The 18,485-nt window shown below is 39.3% G+C and overlaps 1 pseudogene; it reads left to right on the top strand.

Annotated features, from left to right (window-relative positions):
- Positions 1–17,833: 17,833 nt before the first annotated feature.
- On the top strand, positions 17,834–18,234 carry LOC141499652 (large ribosomal subunit protein P1 pseudogene; annotated as a pseudogene).
- Positions 18,235–18,485: the final 251 nt, after the last annotated feature.

Below are 18,485 nucleotides of genomic sequence, written 5' to 3'. Positions count from 1 at the left end.
TTCTCTTTCTATATTCCTGCATATGACTTCTACTCTAGATGTACATAGACTATATTCTCAGAAAATGAAGTAGGAAAATAGATTCAGTAACATAAAGAGAATATAAAAGAAATCTTATCAATGAACATAGCAAGAAAGTAAATCTTTACACACATACAAAAAGAAACTCATACAATGAAAAGTCATTTAAATTAAAAAGGAATGAATGGATTTACTCATATACTTGGGAATGATTCCTAATGTTCATGAGAAAATAGAATTAATACATTATCTATAGAAAGAATAAAATAACATATCTAAAATATATGTACATAATTCCATACGTTAGATTACAAATAATTAAAGTCATTCATCTTTGATAAAGAAGACTAGAGAAGGAATGGAGGACTCCTCCTTTACCTGATGAATATAGAGTGTAAAAAATTGAGCACTCTGGGAGAAATATACATAAAGCTCAATGATTTTGAAAAGGGAGAGAGAGGGAGATCTGGGTACAGAGCAGGGGTATCTGAGCATCAGACCAAGTTCCAGGGTTTTTCTGCCTCTCTGCCCAGCTCCCACAATATTACAGTCAGGAAACCCACCTGGGAGCTGGTGGCACTTGTAGCAGTGATAGTGGAAGGAAACTGAGGCAGTGAAGGACTTTGGGAAAATGGACAATGAGTAGAATACACAGGGTGGGGGGTAAATGAGGGGGACAGGGTATGTGAAAGGTGTGCTAACTACAGGGTAACAATTGAATGGGGTGTCTCTTGGGGCCCAATTGGATGGAGGGGTAACATGGATGATTAGGAGACACCTAAGGGTACTGATGTTAACCAACCATTGGCATTCTGTGGAGTCGGGGAACTCAGGGCAGAGTGTCCATATTGTCAGGTTAAACCTACTCACTCATTGCCTGGGCTCTTGCAGAATCCGAGGGCTGGGAAGGGATGTCTGAGAGGGAGATATGACAGTGGAACAATCCAAAGCCCACCTAGTGTCCAGAAATCTTGAGCATGAGGAACAATGGACCAGGAAACATAAGTCCCAGAGTCCCAGAATGGATTCCTACCCCTTGTAGGCAAGTGGTCCCACCGGGTCCCTTCAGAACTGTGTCCTACTGTCCCCTCAAACATAAGGTCTAACAGTTCCTGTGATATGAGTGTGAGGGTCATGTTGGTGGTGGAATGACTGTGGTGGAATCCTTGGTTCACAAAAAACATAGGTTAAATTCCAATGTTTAGTTTGAGAATAAGAGCAGAATTTGATATATGGGGGCTACCCCAAGGGAAAGCTTTTGAATATCAGGGTTTTCTCAGCAGGGGATGAAAGGGGGAATAGTTTGATAACATTGGAGCGGAAGTATATGATTGTGGGGGTGAGGCCTGAAGGGGTTTCAAGGTTTGGTTCAGATGAAGGGTCAAATGGTCCATCTGGTTCAAGGTCCTCATTAAGAAAAAGGACAAAATTGGGAAACAATTTTTACAATTAGTATTTGGGACAAAGGACTCCTTTCTAAAATATGCGGAGAACTCAGCCAAATTTTCAAGAAAACAAGCCATACCCCAATTGACAAATGTTCAAATGCTATACAAAGGAAATTTAATGATGAGGAAATCAAAGCGATCCATAGTCATATGAAAAATTGCTCTAAATCACTACTTATTAGAGAAATTAAAACTAAAGCATCTCTGAGGTACCACCTCACACCTCTCAGACTGGCAAATATGTCCAGAAAGGGAAATAGTCAATGTTGGAAGGAATGTGGGAAATCTGGGACACTAATACATTGTTGGTGGAGTTGTGAACTCATCCAACACTTTTGGAGAGCAATTTGGAATTATGTCCAAAGAGCAACAAAAATGTGCATACCCTTTGATCCAGCAATACCATTACTGGGTCTATACCCTGATGAGATTATGTAAAAGGGTAAAAACATCAATTGTATAAAAATATTCATAGTGGCCCTGTTTGTGGTGGTAAAGAATTGGAAATTAAATAAACGTCCTTCAAATGGGGAATGACTTAAGAAACTGTGGTATATGTAAGTCATGGAATACTAGTGTTCTATTAGAAACCAGGAAGCATGGGAATTCAGAGAAGCCTGGAGGGATTTGCATGAACTGATGCTGCACAAGATGAGCAGAACCAGAATAACATTGTACACCCCAGCAGCAACATGGGGGTGAAGTTCAATCTCGATGGAATTGCTCATCCCTTATGTGCAACAATCAGGGACAATTTCAGGCTATCTGTAATGGAGATTTAAAGAGGAAATATCTGAGTCCTCCTGCATAAGAATACCCTGCCTTGTTTGCTTCATTCCTTCCTTCTCTCTCATTCTCTCTGTTCCTTCTCTTTTCCTTTAGGGGCAGGAAAGAGTTGAGAATTATCATCATAGAGATGACCTTTAAATTCATGGGAAATAATGATATAACAATGAAGCATTATGTTGGGGGGGAGAAATAAAAAAGCCTTGCAAAGGAACCTAAGGGACCCCTCAACTTGAAGGAAACAGTCTGGAGGAGGAACCAGCAAAGGAGCCAAAGAAAGAGAAGTCCAAAAATATTAGAAAAACTAATTGTTAGAAATGGGTGATCTAAAAACCTTGAGAGAAAAGACTGCAGCGGTCACAGAAAAAGTTGTTCGAGCAAAGGGCTGCGGTGTGGTTTTGATAACTAGGAGATAATGATTAACATTGGTGAGAGTTGTTTTAGTGGAATGATAAGTTCTGAATCCAGATGGTAAAGTGTAAAGATTTTTTTAAATGTCTGTTTTATAGGATTATTATTTGACTTGGAAAGTGGAATATATGCAGAGATGAATTCAGATTGAATTATGCTATGATCAAACAAAGGGCTGGATGGAATTTAGGACAAATTCACACAGACCAACAAAAAAGCCACCCTCCCACACACTGGTGACCGACCCAGTGATTCCACTGGAAATAGAATGGAAGTTTGAACACAGATACACAAAGACTCATAGAAACCCCCAGGTTCTTACCCTTATACCTACCTACAGGTCTCACTTACAAGAAAATCATTTCATTCAAAATTTAACGGACTCCAAATAGTCATCATAGTCATGAGACAAAAGGGGGTCTTTGCTTTCACTCATTTGGGATTGACTTGGAAAGTGAAGTGATTGGGCAGAGAAATGCAGAACAGGCAGAGAAGCTTGACTCCTAAGGAAATCTTTTGGAAAAGGATGTGGGAAGGTCTGGATGTTTGGCCTCATAGATGATGATTCCTATAATTCACGTATATTTTGACATGTATGAGTAATCACTTATCTCACTTTATCCATACCTTTGAGTATTGACATGTTCTCTTTATGTATTCATAAAATGATTATTCCCCATACTTCCTTGTTAATACTGTATTATTGTTCTGTATTGTTTCATATTTATTAATATATGTAGGCTGCTCACAATATCCCTACATGATCAATCATTTGTTCAGGATTTCTAGCCATACTGATATGTTTTATCTCATAGATGTGACCTTTCATGTAATCTCTCTATATGATCCGTTATCTGAGCACTCAGAAAGTCTTTCTCTATACTTTACTGATGTTGATTTATTCTGTTAGTATTATTATATATACAGGTATCCTCATTCCTGCTCCATATAACTATACATGAACACTGAAATACTTGAAAAACTCCCTGGCTGTTCATATATTAGAGCAAATATATGGACATATATATATATATATATATATATATATATTTCAGTAAAATGTGTAGAATTAACAGAAATTTCCCTAGTGACATACCTACATTCACATAAATATATATATATATATATATATACATATGTATATTATATATGTGTGTTTATATATGTATGTATGTATATATATATATATATATATATATATATGTAAGTCTGAGTAATCTCTGTTCAAAATGTCTAAATTTAGTATATGGCCTTTTTAACGCATAGATAGATAAATGGATGGATATTGATAGATGATGACTCATGTCTTATCTCTATATGTTAGCATTTATTACTTATATAATCTTCGCAAACTGGCATGTGAGTGCTTCCTATACCAGCATTAATTCAGTTCCTATTTGTCTACAGCCTGGTAATATTATGTCTGGCTATATTTAAGTACGTAAGTAAAGACATGCTTCCTTTGGACAGAAACAAATATCTTCATATAGTTTTTTTATGGGAAGAGAAGCAATAGAACAGGATCAAGTATGGACAGGATGCAAGAGAATTCTAAGTAGCGAATGGAAAGATAGAGAACAATATCATATATACTATATGCTCCTCTACATGAATAGAGAGAATGTGTGAGTACTCACATACAAAAGAACAGAGAAAATAGATATCAGTATTGAAGAGAAGAGAATAAAAATAAAAAATCATTTACAAGGAGTTTAGGTATAAAGAGCAGAAGTGATCTAAGACATGATTTAATGGGGATGGAAGGATTAGGTGAGGTCTTGTTCAGTATAGATAAGAATTTGTCACTAGCAATGTAGAACCAAGACCCTGATAGGAAAAACCTGTCACCCATTAGAGAACGAAAGTCTCCAAGTCCATTCTGGATTGACATTGTACCTGTGCCAAAATTGAGAGGAGGCCTGGGGAGGATGAACCTCTTGAAACTTCTCAATTCTCTTCCAATTTCCAATTCCTTTCAAAGGATGTTTCTTATGAAATATGCTGGAATGCAGAGTTTACTACCCCTCCCCTTTTCTGGATCACTGTATTTCATGGTATTGTTGTATTTTCTTAGTTGACAAGGACACCTTAGATCAGAGAGGGGAGGATGGAGTGGAGGGATCTAAAGCGGGCTGGTAGAAATAGATTTCATTGATGAGAAGGAAGATGAAGATTATCCACAGAACATAGTGGGAGATTTTCAGCTGTGAATCTGGATCTGTGTTAGCTATGGAACAGGTCTGTAGGATGACAGTCAGAAAGACAGTCAAATAACTCCATGACCATAATTCATGTGTCCTTTCCTTTTTATCCCAGGCAGGTCAGTGGACTTCTACCACCAGAGAAAGAGGCTGTATAGATCAGCCTCATAGACATCTAGCTATGAAGTTGTCTCCCTACTATAAACAACCTGAAGGAGACAGAAGCAGGAGCTAAATTCAATGAGCCAAGAGCTATATGAGATTTGAAAGACTTCCTCAGAAGATCCAGAATGTCTTCAGAAATGTATGATTGACTTGCAAAGTAGAGAGGCTGGCCAATCAAAGCAAAACAGGATGAGAAGCTTGAGTTCTAAGGAAAATCTCATGGAAAAGGACACTGGACAATATGAACCTATCTCCTCATAAATGAGCCTTGCTATCTTGCTTGTGTATTTTGACATGCATGAGTGTTCACCTTTGGTCTAACTAGAACCATCCATCTGCGTATTGATATGTTCCCTATGTATTCATACATATGAATATTTTTCAAACTTCTTTGCTATTCAATTTTTTGGGGTTTTGTATCCATATACACAGGTTTGTCCATTTTTTCTCTTATGACATATATGAGCAATCATATATGTATGTATAAAGTAAAATATCATATTTGCCCTTTTGACTTATATATATGATTATTTGCAAATTCTCTCTATCTGATCCCATAGATGACCACTTACACAGTTTGTACATTTAACCAAGGATCCTGCCTTTATGACTAGGCATTCAGTTATGGTATTCAGGTATGGTATTCAGTTATGTGACCTAGGGGTCACAGTGAGGAAACCCTACTGGACTCAAGGCACTTTTAGCAGTAAAGGAGGAGAAGTAGAAGAAGAGAAAATGAGGAAAATTTGGGGGAGGAAAAATGAGCCTGAGGAGGTCTGCGGACAAAGGAAATTTCAAATGGAGAAGGAGGAGGAGGGGGAAATGAGCCAGAGGTCTGGGGGAGCAGAAAATGAGTGGCAAATGGAGCTTGGGAGAAGGATGCTGACTGGTGGGATTAGAATGAGATGTGGGGGCCTACAGTGGAGGTGGGGGGTGGCAGCTTTCTGCTTCACCTAGGTGATTGCTGACATCATTGACCAGTAAGCCTATTCCAATTGTTGTTTAAATGAGAGTAAAAACATGGAAGACCAGCTTCATTAAGAGAGCCATGAACACTTCATCAATAGGCCCAGCGACAGGACAGTTAATCACAAGAGCTATTTATTCACAAACTGAGGGCAATGCAAATCTAAGGACAGTAGAAGAGAGCTATAGGTGTGTCCAGGATAGAAGCCACTCCTGTCTGACCTTCGCCATTTAATTTTAATAACTGAAAAGCGGATGTGACTTGAGGAAAGGGCACAATTCTCTGCCTGTCTCTCCTTTTTCTCCCTCACACACACACACACACACTCTCCATACAATCACCGCATGTGGCATTGTTTGTTTACATTTAGGTTTTAGCAGTCTGACTTCATTCTTTCTCTCTGGTCTTCCTTCTTTTACTCTATATTCATTACTGTAATTTTCATATTTCTCATTTTTTGTTGTCTAGTCCCATTCTCTTACCGTCTGGTGCTATTTGGCAGCTGGGACACACAGTGGGAAGAGCACTGCTGCAGACGCCAGAAACCTCAGGGTTCAAATCAGTGCAATCCTCAATCTGACTCAGTTTCCTTATCTGAAAATGGGGATTATAACAGCCTTACACAAGTCCAATGTATAGAGTGCATGAGATCATATCTGTAGAAACCATAGTCCAGGGCCTGGTTTGTCCCAATCAGGGATATCATTAAGCACCTACTATGGGCTTAGCCAGACTTGAAATTCAGTACATGTTTTTTCCTTCCCTCCAAGCTATTTATTCATTCATGTCTAAAAGCAACAGGGTCCTGTTTCCTTCCGCATTCTTTGTGCACCCCAGAGAACTGCTGGAAATATTTTGATCTAGGTTCCAAACTCTAAATTCATAAAGGTTCAAGAACACAGAAGTGCCCTATAATTTTTGAGATATGTGGTAGAGGGAACTGATATTGGCATCTTTGCATGATATTCTCAGCAATATTTTCTCTACCTATGAGCAAATTCCCATTTTATGGCAGTTTTCAGGTTTAACAGCAAATGTTTATCTAAATGAATGGTGTTCAAGGAACATTGTAATAATCCCTTCATTCTAGGGAGCTCCATCCTTGGCAGGGAGACAAATATAAAGTTTTGAAAAGACCCTCCCTGATATCTTAGCCTTGATGCCCTGGAGAATAAGCTGAACACCAAACACCAAGATTACACACTTTGTACATTACAGAAATAAAAACTCAAAGAATTATGGCTATCAAAGTGAAATGTGTTCTTTTGTCTTTTTAAAATCTTTTATTGGATAACTGGTTGACTGAGAAAATGAGAGGAATGGATGTAGACATGAATTCAGAGTGAACTCAGCAATGATCCAAGAAGAGGCAGGATGGAAGTTATGACAGGACAGATTAGGAGAACACATTTAAAAGAGTGGAGAATGAATGTAGGAATACTGATGTACTTAGGAATAGAGATAACAATTCCTAATGTTTATGAGGAAATAGGTTCAATACATCATATAAATTACATTATAGAAAGAATAAATTGATACATGAATACAGACATGTCTGTATAATCCCATATATAGGAATATAAGCAGCCATTCATCATTCATAAAGAAGGAGATGGAATGGAGGATTCCTCCCTGATGAATATATAGAGGAAATATTGGAATCCTCCTGGATAAGAATACACAATGCTCAGTGGTTGTGAAGGAGGAGGACAGAGGGTGGTCTAGCAGAGAGCAGGGGGTCGATGAGCATCAGTCCAGTCTCTGGAGTCCTCTGCCTCCCTGCCTGGCTCCTGGAATGATCATTGTCAGGAAACTCCATTGGGACGTGAAGTCATTTGAAGCAGTACTGGGTGAGGGAAACTGAGGCAGAGAAGGTCTTTTAGAGAATGGCAACTGAGCAGAGGAAGGGGTGGAGGAAAGGAAAATCAATGTGAGAGGGAGTGATGCTGACTATAAGGTAACAAATGGGTGGGATATGTGTAGCAGCACCAGTGACTAGGTTTGGAGAAAGGCCTGGGTCAAGACCTGGTGGGTGGAGGTGGGCAGGATAGCAGTTGGGAAGGATGGCAGCTGGGATTTCAGTGATGGGTGGGAGGCGGCAGGTTATGTACAACCAGAATGTGTAGAAGGGGTCTCTGGGGACAAAGGTAGGAAAGGAAGCAGGAATATACTCAAGAGCAGAGCTCATGAGCCCTTTCCTTTCCCTCCCAGCCATTGGACTTCTGCCCAATAATATATATTTGCACAGATCAGCCTCACAGATATCTAGCTATGAAGTGGTTTCCCTAATATAAACACCCTGAAGAGACTAGTAGCAGGAATCACATCCAGTGAGTCCAACAATACTGGAGATCAGCTTCACCAGGAGAGCTATCACATTTCCTCAATGGGTCCATACTGATTAGAGCAAACACTGCAGTTAATTGAAATCTAATGGAAGGTTCAACAAAGAAAGATGTCTCTTTGCTTAAAACACATTATAGTAGACAATTTCATTGTGTTAGCAATGATGAAAGAGGGGCTGGTATTGATGTAGGGACAGGAACATACAGACAGACAGTGACAGAGACACACACACACTCCTACGCTTTCACTCATGCACACTTGTACACACCCATTATAGGGTCCTGGTTGATTGAAAGCCTGGGATGTGAATTCACTAAACTCTAAACTTTTAGTACTGAGGTCCACACTAAGCAATAAAAACGATGCTATAGGTCTTCTAAAAAACTGTAAGCGTAAAGTCCATGATGTGGAGCCCGAGGAAGATCCTTCCATCAGTGAAAACCATGATGATGATGATGGTGGTGATGATGATGATGATGATTAACAAAATAAAAACAATAATAATAATATTAATAATAATGTGTTCCTTCCACTTAATGAATAAAGTAAACTAAGATGGATATGAGCTACAGGCAAGCATACAGAGCAAGGCCTGACCAGTCCATAGCCTTGCATGTCTGGGATTCTGGCCAATACAGAGATGATACGGCCCCCAGGTGTCTGGCACCCTAGAATAGCACCAAATCGTGAAAAGCCCAAAGTATTAAATAATATGCAATAATATACTATACAGATCCTTATTTCTTTGTCAGTTTCCTATAATTACCATGGAAAATTTAGGGCAATCTTCATTGGGATCCATGATTATCATCTCTTTCTTGCCGTGGATTCTTCAAGTGAAAATATCCACCTTTGATTATATAGCTACTTACGTAATCAATCTGGAGTTGCTGGCTAAGTTTTTTGATATTTAGATATGAAACTCAATTCTTTACTAAAGGCATTGTATATTGTTGCTAGTGTATATTTCCAGGTATAGCTCCCACTACAGTCATTTCATAAAAATATTTCAATGGATATAAGTTGGTCATCTTGGTGAACAGTCAATGGAGGGGGCCCTATGAGTGCCTTCTTATAGGAACAGGTATCCTCATTCTCTGAGTATATTCATCTATATGAGTTATACTCTTAAGTGTATGTCTATAAGTTTTTTTCCTGTGCTGTCTGATAGGGAGAGAAGCAGGATAATAAGCTTCAATCATATAGAGAGTTTATAAGAGAACTCTTATCAGTGAACATAGCAAGAATGTAAGCCTGGCCACACAAAGAGACAAACATCCACACAGAAATAGGAAAATATAGATTATGAACACTCATTTAAACTAACAGAGGAAGAAGGTGAGAGTGCTCATATACTTAGGAATAGCGACAATGATTCCTAATGTCCATGAGGAAAACAAAGAATGTCTATAAATAAGTGGATAATCCCATATGCTGGATAATAAATGATTACAGTCCTTCAACATTCACAAGGAAGAATAGAAAAGGAATGAGAGATTCCTTCCCACATGAGGAATCTAGAGAGGAAATATTTAACTATTCTTGGATCCACAAAACTCCCTGATTTTGAAGAGGGGGACAGAGGGTAGTCTGGACACACAGTAGGGGGTCTCTGAGCATCAATCTGAGTCCCTGAGATGGACGCAGGAAACGTCACTGGGAGGTGGAGTTACTAGTATTGGTGGTGGTGGGGGGGATCTGAGGCAAAGAAGGTCTCTGGGGAAATGGAAAATGAGAACAAAGAATGGGTATGGGGGAATGAGGGGAAGAGGGTATGTTGGGGGCATGCTGACTAGAGCATAATAAATAGTGGAATGGTTGTTGGGGACCAGTGGAGGGGTGATCCAAATTGGGACTTGGGATATTCCTGCCTCTGAAAGGTGCATGCTGATATGACTGCACAATGGCACTCAGTGGAGCTGGAAAATTCAGAGCAGAGTGTCTGCATTGCCAGACTCAGCCACCCTCCTCATTAATAGGAGAGTACTTGAGGACACTTAGGCCTGGGTTCAAATATCTGAGAGTGGAAAGAAGCCAGTTGAGCAATGCAAAGTCAAGATGGATCCCAAGCTCCTGAACATGAGGGACCAAGTTCCTTGAACCTTAAGCACCAGAACCCCAGGCAAGATTCCTACTCATTACAGAAATGGTTCCAACCGGTCCCATCTTTTCACACCCCCTCCCAGATTTGAGGTATGACATTTGCTGTGACATGAACATAGAGGGGGTCAGGGGTAGAGAAACATCTACTTCAGGAAAAACTATAGGCTTTGTTCCAGTCTTTACGGTTAGAACAAGAGCAGAACTTGGGGGCTGCCCCAAGGGAAAAGGCCTAACAGGGTTATGTCAGCAAAGGGTGAAAGAACGTGTGCTAGTTTGCTAACATGGGCGTGAAAGTGTATGGATATTGGGCTGAAGTCTGAATAGGCTTCAAACTTTGGATAGGATGGAGGGTGAAAAGAGATGTCAGCACTCATCTGGCCCAACTTGCTCTTTCAGAAAATGGGTAACTGAGGTCCAGAGGAAGGCAGAGGCATGGTCGAGGTGACAGATCTGGAAATGAACAGATCCCAACCTGAAGCCTGGGTTTCTCTTGTTTGCCAGATTGGCAGACTTCCCACTTGGCCTTTTCCTCTTCTATAGCTAAGATTCACGGACTAAACTTCTCTAGGCTAGCTCTCCCCAGAAGTGGCTGGACAGATTCCCCATAGTGTTAGGAATTGGGGAAAGCTTCAGAGTCTCATATACACACAAAAACATATAGGCATATTCACTATATTCATATGACGTAGTTGTCATATTTTCTCTGTATGTTCACATAATGATATATTATCTCTATCGTAATATCTCTGAAAAGCTGATATGAATGTTTATGCAATTGAATTGTCTTATTTTTATATGTGATGATCGAGGGAATAAATGAGACTTATTAAAACTGAAGAGAGAATATCCGTACTCATCTATAGGAGTATATAGAGAAAATGTATCAGTACACATGGATAAGAACATATGAATCCATCCACTGTTGTTAGGAAGAGAGAAAGATAGAAGACTATTGATCCTGGTCCCATCTTCTTCCCTTCCTTCCCTGGGCCTGGGAATGGTCATGATGCTGATGTTTGTCCTCCATTCTCGAGGAAGATCATGATAACAGGGATGTGATCCTATGAAAAGCACATGAATCAGATACTTGTGAGGGGCTCCTGTGGTAAATTACAAGCAGTTCCCCAACAGGCTACATGAGACTGGAGCAAATGCTATAGTTAACAGAAATCCAAAGGAAAGGACAAAAGAGATGATGTGGTTGCATTAAAGATACTACAATGTGTCTATTTTATTGTTTTAGCAATGATTGAAGGGATATTATGGAAGTTACGACAAACACACAGACACTCCTGTGATTATGTCCACTGACACTTATGCTCCTCCAGTACAATCATTTGATGCAACGTTCTTGATAAATCTCGGTTAATAATCCTTTCGCATTTGTGATGTGAGTGGGATAGCCCACCTGCTTCCCTCAGAGCCCTACACATATCCTGTCCAGGCGATTGGAAATCTTATCCTAGACCAGGATATCCTGGTTTAGTGAGGGAAAAGTTATGCCTCTATCAAGCCAAATAGGATAGCAATAAGAAAGCGTGGCCCTAAAGAGAGGCTCTGGTCAAGGATTCCTTGGGGAAAGAGGGAATTCAGTGGGGGATGGAGGGTGCAGATTATGGACGGAACAGAGACTGTAGAAGGAGTTTCTGGGAATCATAGTGGGACATGAAGCAGGATAGCCAGGGTGCATCTCATGGGCCTTTTCCTTTCCCTCCCTGGACAGTTCAGTGGGACTCTGTCCACCAGGGGACTTAGAAGATGTTTCCCCCAACTTGCAGAGATCAGCCTCATGAACAATTAGCACTATTTGCACTCCTGCTGCAAATAGACTGAAGAGGAAGATGGGACCAGTGGCAGGATCGAAGTTCAAAAATTTTCAAAATGAGACAAGAAAATGAGGAGAACCAATTTTCCAAGAGTACTAGAAAAACACCTTCAATAGTTTTAGTAACTGGATAGTTAATTTCTTGACGAATTTGACGATATATTGAAGTAAATAAAAAACTAAGGAAAGTACAAGAGAGACTATAGTATTCTGAGACTGAACCAGTTATAGTTCACCTTATGAGTGACAAGAGAAATGAAGAGCTTTCTGTCTTTGTCTGTCTCTCTTTCCTCTCTGTGAACATAAATCTGAGTATTAATATGTTCTCTTTATTATATATAGGTATAAATATTCTTTCATACCACTTGTTCAAATTTCTGTATTTATGTATCCTATTTATGTTGTAATAGATATAAATTGATTTGGCCATTTTTCTCTTAAGAAACATAAATGAGCAATCATATATGTAGTGTATTAAATTGGGGGGGCCTGAAATTTGAAAAAATGTAATCCATAAAGTTATTGAACTCAAGTTTTATGCACCATCAAATTCATCTAATGCCTCTTCCGTGTAAAAACTTCTATCCATGAACTTGTCCTCATCTGTATTTGATGAGGAATAACTTTTAGGAGAGACTTTGTTAAATAATGTTATATGTAAACTAGGAGATCAAAGACTAGTTTACCTGTCAGATATATGGAAAGGAAAGCAGTTTATGACTAAGGAAGTGATGAAGAACATCATTAGAAACAAACTAGATAATTTCGATTACATTAAATTAAAAAGATTTTGCACAGACAAAACCACTGTAACCAAGACCAAAAGAAATGTAGTAAATTGGGAAACAATCTATACAAGTAATGTTTCTGACAAAGGACTCATTTCTAAAATACTGAGAACTGAGTCAATTTTTTCTAAAAAGCCATTTCCCTATTGACAAATGGTCAAAGGATATGCAAAGGCAATTTACAGATGAAGAGATCAAAGCAATCCATAGACATATGAAAAATTGCTCTAAATCATTAATTATTAGAGAAGTGCAAATTAAAGCTTCTCTGAGGTACCACCTCACACCTCCCAGACTGGCCAATATGACCAGAAAGGATCATGGTCATTGTTGGAAGGGTTGTGGGAAATCTGGGACACTATTACATTGTTGGTGGAGCTGAGAACTCATCCAACATATCTGTAGAGTAACTAGTAACTATGACCAAAGGGCAACAAAAATGGGCATACCCTTTTATCCTGCAATAACACTACTGGGTCTATACCATGAAGAGATGATGAAAAAGGGTAAAAAGATCACTTGTAGAAACATATTCTTCACAGCCCTTTTTGTTGTGGCAAACAATTGGAAATCAAGTAAATATCCTTCAATTGGGAAATGGCTTAGCCAACTGTGGTATATGTATGTCATGGGACAGTATTGTTCTATTAGAAACCAAGAGGGATGATAATTCAGGAAAGCCTGGATGGATTTGCATGAACTGATGCTGAGTGAGATGAGCAGAACCAGAAAAACACTGTACACCCTAAGTGCAACATGGGGGTGATGTTCAGCCTTGATAGACTTGCTTGTTCCATCAGTGCAACAATCAGGGACAGTTTGAGGCTGTCTGCAATGGAGAATACTATCTGAATCCAGAGAAAGAACTGTGGAGTTTGAGCAAAAGATCATGGACAATTACCATTAATTTAGAAAATAATTGATATCTTATTGTCTGATCTTGCTATCTATTATTCTTTATGTTTTATCTTAACAGGATATGATTTCTCTCTCATCACACTCAATTTACATGAATCTATACTATGGAAACAATGTAAAAACTGGGAAATTACCTTCTGGGGTGGAGTGGGGGGAGGGAAGTAAGATTAGAGGAAACATTGTGAAGCTCAAAGTAAATAAAAACTTAAAGTACAAAAAAATTCTTATTAAAATTGTTTTTACATGTAACTGGGGAAAATAAAATACAAAATTAAACAAAGGATACTTTTTTAAAAAATGAGAGACTCTGCTCTCCTGCCTGTGCTGTGGTCTGTGGTTGACCACAAATACTCCCTGGGGATGTCTGGTGTTTGGACACGTTTAGTCCATTCCATTCCATAAACCTGATGCACCCACTGTGTCCTCCTTTGAAATCAATAACTCCTTTTACATCAGCAATTCTTCTGGCTTCCTGCTGAACCATCTTGGTGGACACAGGAATTCCAGTGGCCCTTTGCTTTTTGATCCTTCTCTTCAGTTCCCTCTCTAACTCAGGCCATTTGGCTGCCTTTTCTCTCTTGGCCTTCTTCTTCCTGGGTGTCTTCAGTCACATGTTTTCCTTCCCATAGCCAGGCTCAAATTGTTTTCTCAGTTATAGAATGACCAAACTGACATTCAGCAGCAGGATTTCCATTCATTTTGGCAAACTAGATCACTTTGAACTTGAATTCAGTTCTGAACAAAAATCTTGTCTGAGCCATTTTTGGGCAGAACATGGCAAATTGTCACCTAATATAGCAGTAACATATGTGAAACAATGGGTGCCAAGACAGCAAGTGTGAAAAGTGGGAAACACAAGTAAAAATCTATACAACCACTGTATAAGACACTCCGAGGTTTTAGACCCACAAATTTTCAAATAAGGGTGTGTCCTTCCATGAGGAAATATTGTATTCTCTTTGTATGCTCCCAGTGATGAACACTTACATAGTCTATATGTTCCTCTGAGAGTCCTATAACTTTGACTAGTCATTCCATTTATATCATTATAACTCTTGGTGCCCTTATTACCTTCTCTTCCTCTAAATGAATGTTCACATTGATTGCATGAATGGGGATAGTAGTTTGCATACATTTTCGCACCAGGAGAAAAGCATTAGAATACATTCAGGTAGAGAGGGAAGACCTGAGAAAACTCTTAGACATGAATACAGTGAGGGAATAGCAGCATAAGAAAAGAGATGAATGAGTGATCATATTGTTCAAAAGAAAGTTACAACATGCATACTCATATGCATAGCCATAGAGGGAACATTTGCTATTGCTTTTGAGCAGACAGAATTTAGAAATCCTGTTTAGCAATAAATATATATAGGAAAGAAGAGAGAGAATCTGAGCATATACTTACGTATTTAGGATTTTTTTTCTATGTTATTTTGTATGATTTGCCATATATTCTCAACATTGATCTGCACAAATATGAATTATTTATTGTTTACAGTAAGCACTGTAGTTATGCATGTGTATATACACAGATCAATATAGACTATGTACATAAATGAAATATGTTTTTGCTTTAAGTAGGATTTTACAATCAAATATATATAAATATATGCTTATATATACATATAATTCCATAAGCAGGATTTAAATAAGAGCAATTCAATACTCAAATCAAGAAATAGAGATAGAAACATTCATTCCATAAGTGAATCCAAATATTTCATCCCTCTTGGCTAAGAATATATGAAGTCAAGTGGTTTTGAAGGGGGTGAGAGGGGACAGAGGGCCTTCTGAACAAAGGGCAAGGGGTCCCCAGGAATCATTCTTGACCCTAGGGTCCTCTTCAACCCTACCCACCCACCTACAAGTCACCTGTAGCTGTGGAGGAGGAGAGATGAGGCAGAGAAGTTAGTTGGGAGAATAGAAATTCAAGAGGAGGGGGTAAATGAGCCTTAGAAGATATGAGAAAGAAGGGAAAATGAGCAGGAGAAGGAGTGGGGGAAGGGGAAAGGAGTCAGTGATCTGGGGGGAAGCAGAAAATGAGTGGGAGATGGAGCATGGGAGATGGATGCTGATTGGTAGAAGAAGAATAAGATGTCAGGGGGATACAGTGGAAGGGGGGCATCTTCCTGCTTCACCTAGGTGACTGGTGATGTCATTACCCATCAAGTAAGCCAATATCAATGGTTGTTCATATGAGACCAGAAATATAGGAGAGAAACTTCATTAAGAGAGCTATGAACACTTCCTCAACAGGCCCTGAGAAAAGACAGCTAATCATTTGATTTATTTCAGTAAATACTGGAGGTAAAATAAATTGAAGGACAGTAGAAGACAGCAATGTGTTTCCAGGATAGAAGCCATTCATGTCTGACCTTCTCCATGTAACATGAATGTCTGAAAAGAAAAGAGTATGTGACTGGAGGAAATGGCACAATTCTCTCTCTCTCTCTCTTCATATATATGTATATCACTCATCAGTCACACACAAACACATACCAAAACACATACAGATATACCTATACTCTTCCTATACTCATGTCATGGAGCATTGTTCTTTGCCCTCTGGCTGCAGACTGCCTCCCTGGTCTTCCTTGTTTTACTCTCTAGTCATTGCTATAAGTCTCCCCAAATTACTCTGAAATCACCGTTTTTGTCATTACATGTGGGCCAGTCACATTCTATTGTAGTCAAGTGCCATTTGCCAACTAAGAGGCATGCTAGGGAGAACACCAAGCCTGAAGTCAGAAAGCCCAGGGTTCAAATATAGTGAGATCCTAACACAGACACTGAGCTTCTGCTGCCTCAATTTCCTTATCTGAAAAGGGGGATTATAACTTCCCCATAGGTCTGTTGTGTGAAGTATATGAGATCCTGTTTGAGGAGCCCTTAGTCCAGCATCTGGCTTTGCCCCAGTCAGTGATCAACATTCATAAAGCACCTACTATGGGCCAGGCAAGACCTGAAACTCAATACAGTCTTCATTTTTCAGAATTATTCCTTCATCCACACCTGAAATCAACAGTACTCTGCTTTCTTCCAGGTTCTTTCTGTCCCCAGAGTTTTGCTGCGAATGTTTTGATCTAGATCCCAAACCCTAAACTCTGAAAGATTCCAGAATGTTAAGGAGCACTATAACTTTTGGGACATGTGGTACAGGGACCTGATGTTGGCTTCTTTGCAGGACATACTAAGCAATGTCATTTTCTAGACATGAAGATATTCCTATTTCACTCAGATTTAGGGCTTTACACCAAATTGTTGTCTAGAATGAATGACTTGGATAAATGTTGATCAAATCCCTTCTTTGTAGGAAACTCCCCCCTAGGCAGGGAGCCAAATACAAAGTTGAGAAAAACCCCTCCCTGATGTCTTAGCCTTGATGATCTGGGGACTGAGCTGAACAGGACACAATGATCCAAGATATTACATTATGTACATTATAGGAAGACAAACCCTAAAGTCATGGGAAATGAAATGAAATGTGTTCTTTTGGCTCTTAGAGGCCCTTAGAGTGTTTCTCTATACTTCACTTCTGCAGATTCATTCTGTTTATTTTCTTATATATGCAGGTATCCTCATTCTCAGTCTATATTCATGTATTTGAATATTTTCCCACTCGGTCCATATAGACTAGAGCCAGATGGGAGACGAGAACTCATCAGTAAACATAGCAAGGAGGCAAAATTTTATACACAGAGAGACACATGCAAATGTGAAAAGATGTAATATGAGAACTCATTTAAAAGAACAGAGAATGGCCCTCTCCTCAGTTGTCTGTAAGGTGCTCGGTTCTCCTTCGGAAGCTAATCCCGTGTTGAGGTGACTCCACTTCAGCCGGCAGCCAGCACCACTACAAACAAGTCTCCTCCATCCCCCGAAATGGCCGTCTCTGAGCTCGCCTGCACCTGCTCTGCCCTCATCCTTCACGACGACGAAGTTATGGTCACGGAAGATAAAATTAACGCCCTCATTAAAGCAGCAGGTGTGAATGTTGAACCATTCTGGCCTGGATTATTTGCAAAGGCTCTGTCTAATGTCAGTATTGGAAGTGTCATCTGCAATGTAGGAGTTGGTGGACCTGCCACAGCAGCTGGTGGTGCAGCCCCTGCTGGAGGTGCTGCTCCTGCTAGTGCAGCTGCCCCAGCTGAGGAGAAGAAGAAAGAAGAAGCAAAAAAAGAAAAATCCGAGGAGTCTGATGATGACATGGGTTTTGGTCTGTTTGACTAAATATTTTTTGTAACATTAAATAAAGGGCTTAATTCAACTAAAAAAAACAAAAGAACAGAGAATGAATGTGAGAGTAGTCATATACTTAGGAATAGAAGCAATGATTCCGATTGATTATGAGGAATTAGCATTAATAAATCTTAGAAATGACTTTATAGAAATAATAAATTAGAACATAAATACATCCATGTTTATGTTATCTCCTATGTAGAATTATAAAGAGTCATTCATGATTTTTAAATAATAGAGAAGGAATGGTGGACTCCACGCACA

This window comes from Macrotis lagotis, chromosome X, assembly GCF_037893015.1.
Source record: "Macrotis lagotis isolate mMagLag1 chromosome X, bilby.v1.9.chrom.fasta, whole genome shotgun sequence".
Lineage (NCBI taxonomy): Eukaryota > Metazoa > Chordata > Mammalia > Peramelemorphia > Peramelidae > Macrotis > Macrotis lagotis.
Note: the sequence above shows the minus strand (reverse complement) of the source record. Positions and strands in the feature narration are given on the sequence as shown.